Source organism: Herpailurus yagouaroundi, unplaced genomic scaffold (genome assembly GCF_014898765.1).
Source record: "Herpailurus yagouaroundi ecotype Mexico unplaced genomic scaffold, PumYag 199, whole genome shotgun sequence".
NCBI classification, from domain to species: domain Eukaryota; kingdom Metazoa; phylum Chordata; class Mammalia; order Carnivora; family Felidae; genus Herpailurus; species Herpailurus yagouaroundi.
In genome coordinates, this window is record NW_024412430.1 from 11,842,818 (window position 1) to 11,848,609 (window position 5,792).

Genomic DNA, 5,792 nt, shown 5'->3' on the forward strand with positions numbered 1-5,792 from the left:
ACGTACCAAATGACACAGAGAACTTCGTGACCACGACAGCCTCCGCATTTTCCTGTTCCTGCCACAATTCTACCAAGACAACTGTTGTCAAGATTTTCTGTTTCGGCTTCTTGGTGGTCATCTCCATGACCTGATCACATGCTTCAATGCCTCATTCTTGATTCATGATAGGAATTTCCACCATACCATTTTAATTCTTCTCATTACCTTCCTAATGTGAAGTACTCAAGTCTTCATTAGTATCTCCACCCATTTTTTTCCTTGACTGAAGCAAAACTGCTTTTGTTCACAGACAACATGACTGTCTACATTAAAAAAAAAACAAACGACGCATGCCACAAAAAGGTACTAGAATTAATACGGGAGTTCTGTACCTTGCCCAAGAACATGTAAGGACATCAAATAAACATGACTTGATACTCAACATCATTAGCCATCAGGGGACTACAATGTGAAAGCACAATGAGCCACCATTACACACTTACTAGAATATCAAAGATGAAAAAGACTGAGTGTATCACGTATTGATGAAAATACGAAGCAACTGGAACTCTCAGGCGCCAACGGTAGGAAGGCAAGATGGCACAACTCTGGAACGCCACCAACTTTTAACAAGCCTATCTCAGTCCCCCGTTTTAGGAGATGAGGACTTTAGCACCTGTTTTCTCACCTCTCTCTGCCTTCATGTCATCCCACCTCCTGCCAGTGAGACTTTTACTCTGTGGAGGTTGCTACCATTTGCCATCTAGCCTACGAGCATAACCAAGTCCACCGTGCTTAGGCCACAGTCTGACTATAAGGGCAGAAAACCAAGGAAGTGCACCTGTATGATTATGATTATGCCACTAAGCCAACTTCCAGGTTGAGCAAGGAATTCAAATTTTGGCCCCTGACCCGAAGTCATGACTACAGATCTCACGTCACAACCCCTGTTCCAACGACGTTAAACTCTGTGAGTTCCCTTCATTTCTGATCCGGTATTAACCCATGTCAATAACTGCTATCAAACCCCTCTGCCACTTGATATAGGTCATCAGACCACAAATTTTTCTGTCATTACGTTTTCATCTCATTCCTCATTTAGGGGATGTCCACTGAGCTTCGAACAACTTCCCATAGGTATTAAAATAAAAGTGCTCTCTGGATGACTTCTAGGATCTTCTCCTACACCACCTAAAAAGGCATTCACGGAAACACTGACCATCTGTGTACGTGAGGCACGGCGTTAGGCGAGCGCAGTAAGGTGGGATCATGACAACCATCCACCGTACAATCGAAAGTGAGTAAGCAACGAACTTGTTTAATACACTGAGCAGATGTTCTAGTTTAGAACATGTCCTATGAATTATCTGCTGCCTACGAACATTCAGTTTCTTTAACAAGTAAACGTGAGTTTCACTTTGACAGCCCTCCACCTTTAAAAATAAAGGTATGCTGCTCTCCTCATCCATGACGAGGATGGGTTTAAATTCTGGAAGTCTCATCAGGCTTTGGCAAAGCATCCCACTTGTCACCCTTGACCCCTGGGAATAAGGAAGGAGAATTCTTTCATGGGAACCCAGTCACAGCAGATGTTACATCCTTGGCGTCAGAACTGCTTACCCGTGGGCCATAAATGGGGCTGTCCGGAGCCTCACCTCCTTCTGCAGCTCTTACGAAATCATGTGCATGAGGCTTTTGTTCTAAGAACCTCAAAGGCCTTCATTTCGTGTGACCTCACGACATGCCTTTGAACTAGCCAGGAGCCAGTGTATCGATTCTCATTCAACAGATGAGGGGGGAAAAAAACACACAAGACTGTCAAGCCACTTGACCAGAGGTCATCAGAATGTCAGGAGAAGGGCGGGATGAGCCAGAATCCTCGCTTCTCAGGCTGGAACTCTCGCCACATCCAGATTCAGCCTGTGCAAATGTATGCAAAATGCTGTCTAAAAACACAGGAAGCAGGACCCAGAGAAGCCGGGAGATACCCTCTGTGTGAAGTAAGGGTAGGCACAGGGGAGCTGTCGGAGAGCTCTTCTCCTCTCAAAGTTTCAAATAGAATAAAAAATGACAAGACTTCGGCCCGCATTTTGTGGACCTTTCCGTCAGCCAAATTTCATTTTTTCGGGGAAAGACAGAACATCCTACCTACAAACCCATGATAAGCAGGTACTTTCAAGTTAGTTCAAGGCACAAGCATGGGCAAAACTCCTTACAGAACGTTGAGTTATTCACCTTTATACTTCAGTCTTCTAAAATGGAATAAAGGTCTGGGGCACCTGGGTGGCTCAGTCGGTTAAGCATCCCACTTCAGCTCAGGTCAAGATCTTGTGGTTCGTGAGTTCAAGCCCCGCGTCGGGCTCTGGGCTGACAGCTCAGAGCCTGGAACCTGCTATGGATTCTGTGTCTCCCTCTCTCTCTGCCCTTCCCCTGCTCATGCTCTCTCTCTCTCTCTCAAAAATAAACATTTTTTAAAAATTAAAAAAAAAATAAAATAAAATGGAATACAGGTCAATCACAAGGGGTGGCTATAACACGTGGAAGACACTGGAGCCATCAGGGAGGGTGGGAAACACGGAGAGACAGAAGACGTGGTCCGTGCTGTCAGGCCTCTGCATCTGCTTGGTGAGATAAAGCTGAGAACAGATGAAAAGCCAGCCTGTAGGGAAAGCTCCCGGAAAGTCAGAAGAGCAAGAAACCCAAAGGGAATGTGTGCCGAGAAATCCCTTCAGGGCAACTGAGTGTGGGAATTGGTGGGGTCAGAGAAGCTTTCCAGAACCATGGTACGTATGGGGGGGGGGGGGGGGTCATGAAAATCTGATGCCATTCCCTTAAACGGAAAAGAAAATGAAAGATCCAAAAAGAATAGATATAAGAAGCCAAGGTACAGAGAAGTAAGCTGCAAAGGAAGATAAGTGAATGAGGCTGGTTCTCAGACATTTTCTCTTCTTTGTCTCTAAACCCATTCAGCCAAGTCTCATTTCATCCACAGCTTCAGACACTGGTGAGCAACCGTAACACTGTCCCCATCCCGAGGCTCTCTCCTTAGAGCCATACTCATAAAGCTTCCTTCTAGACCTTCTGCCTGGTGTTCTACTCAATTTCAATCTCATCGACTCCCATGACCTGAAACGCCGCCCGGAGCCAGGGACCATCACAGCCAGTCTTCCCACCATAGACTTCTCCCCTCACAGCCACACTCCACCTTGCCATCCCACGGGTACCTCAAACTCAAGTTCAAGGCCGGACTCCTCATCACAGCCCTCCTGCCACTGCCAACGCCTACACGCGGCCTCTCCACAGAACCAGACCATCACTCCCCAACCTCTGCAGCCACCCCAGCCAGAAGCCAGAGAACCATCTTCCACGGCTCCTATTCCCTCAAAATTCACATGCGAGCGGTCGCCCAGTCCTATCAATTCTCCCTATGACATCTCCAATCTGCTCACCCTTGCCCTCCCTCTCTACCTTCACTGGACCCTCATCTCCCCTGTAACTAACCCCCCACCCCGTCTCCGGTCCCTCCCCCTCCCTCGTCTCCCAAACTACAGCCCACGTTGCTGATCTCACATAAAACACGAGCTCAACACTCGTCCCTGAAAATCTTCTAGCTGTTGCCTCACTGCTCAGAGAAGAAAAGTTCACACTCCTTAGCACGTCTAAGAAGATGTCCCCGGTCTGGCCTCAACACCCCGCTGCAGCCCTGTCTCCTTCCACCCACACCAACCCTACGCAATATGCAGTCACACGGCTCCAAAACGCACCGAAAACCTTTCTGACCTGTCTTCTTCTATGCTGTCTACCTGCTAGAGAGTAAGCATTCAAGAAATGGAACCTGTAGGGGCGCCTGGGGAGCTCAGTGGGTTAAGCGTCCATCTCTTGATTTTGGCTCAGGTCACGAGCTCACAGTCTGTGAGTTTGAGCCCCAAGTCAGGCTCCACATTGTCAGCATAGAGCCTGCTTGGGATCCTCTCTCCTTCTCTCTCTCTACCGTGTGTGTGCCCACTCTCTCTCTCAAAATAAAGAAAGAAAGTTAAAAAAAAAAAAAAAAAGAAGAAATGGTACCTGCAGTCACACTATAGTCCTACAAGGACAGCAGGGACAACAATGATAATGAATGGTCCGTAAGGGCCAGAGTACGGATGGTTTTGTGGACCAAACAACAGCACTGAGATTTTGGGCACGGTAAAGCATTTAAGCATCTGGGGGCCTGCTGGTGACAAAATTATAATCTCTGATAGCAGATATTATCAATGATTAATAGAAGGGGGGATGTGGAAGCCAATGGGGAACCTGCCGCAATAGTCCAAGTAACAGGCGTTCGTACAGGAAATGTAAGTGAGAACAGAGAACAACGTGCTTTTGTTTAAGTTCTCAGGACTTGGAAGCTGCACGGAAACAAGGGTGAGCAAAATAAACGTCAGTGAAAGTTCTGAAAATAGGTTAAAAAAGAACGAGGGGATCTTTGATGAAAATTGAGAACTTGGGAAGGGAGATGGGTTCCGTTTTTTAACAAGGGACAGCTACAGGAGACAGCTGGGGGGGCTCATTCGGTTAACCGTCCGACTTCGACTCAGGCCGTGATCTCACGGTTTGTGGGTTCGAGCCCCGCGTCGGGCTCTGTGCTGACAGCTCGGAGCCTGGAGCCTGCTTTGGATTCTGTGTCTCCCTCTCCCTGCTCCCTCCCCGCATGCACTCTGTCTCTCTCTCGTTCTTTCTCAAAAATAAACACTAAAAAAAAAAAAAAATGAAATTAAAAGAGGAAGGGGAGCTGGCAAGTTGAAAACAGACAGTTGTAGCCTAAGGACATCAGTTACTCACCCATTCAACCACTCTTTGCACTGGACACCTTGCTAGGTGCTGGGACAACAGCAGTGACCCGTACATAGTCCCTCCCCCCTGGGGAAATCACTTCCCAGTGAAGGAGGCAGACAAGGAAGGAACCAGTAAAAATGTAACTGCAGGGACTGTTAACGATCGTCTCCGGAGCTGCTAGGTGCACGTGGAGGACGCTTAACACTCAGTTTCCAAAACGCTTCCAGACGTCTTCTGATTTACGCGGCAAGTGACTCTGTCTTATATAAAGTTTGCACAAGATGAAATGCTGCATCATGGTCACGTTTATAAATAGCCACTTGGGAGAGGGAGTTTCTGACAAACCACAAAACTGAGTAATGGGGCCCAACCTTCCACAAATCTCACAGGCTGAATTTCCATTCTGTTTTCTACAAACATAAACAAAAGTCATGTTTCCCTCTTAACCCTCAGCACGAGACAATTCCCATGTACTCCACTTGCCACAAATCTTCGCTACATCGTCTAACTGCATGTCTTGGGAAAAACAATAAAAAGGCATCATTTAAATACAGCTTGCTAAAGCGACAACACTAGTAGGTTTTTTTGCTTCTCTGTAAGGCATTTCTAAGCCTCCAAAGAGTGTGGTTCACCTCACTCCTTAAAAATAAGTTCCACTTCCCAGGGGCACCTGGGTGGCTCGGTCGGTTGAGCGTCCAACTTCAGCTCAGGTCATGATCTCCCAGTTCGTGAGTTCGAGCCCCGCGTCGGGCACTGTGCTGACAGCTCAGAGCCTGGAGCCTGTTTCAGATTCTGTGTCTCCCTGTCTCTCTGCCCCTTTATAACTCACACTCTGTCTCTTTCTCTCAAAAATAAACACTGAAAAAAAATTTTTTTTAAATAAGCTACATTTCTCCATTTAAAAAAAGTTAACTATCTCATATTCACCTTCCTGGTTTTAGTGCAGGTTTTAAGTCTATTTTCCAATGGAAGAAGTACATCAGGAAACTGGGGAA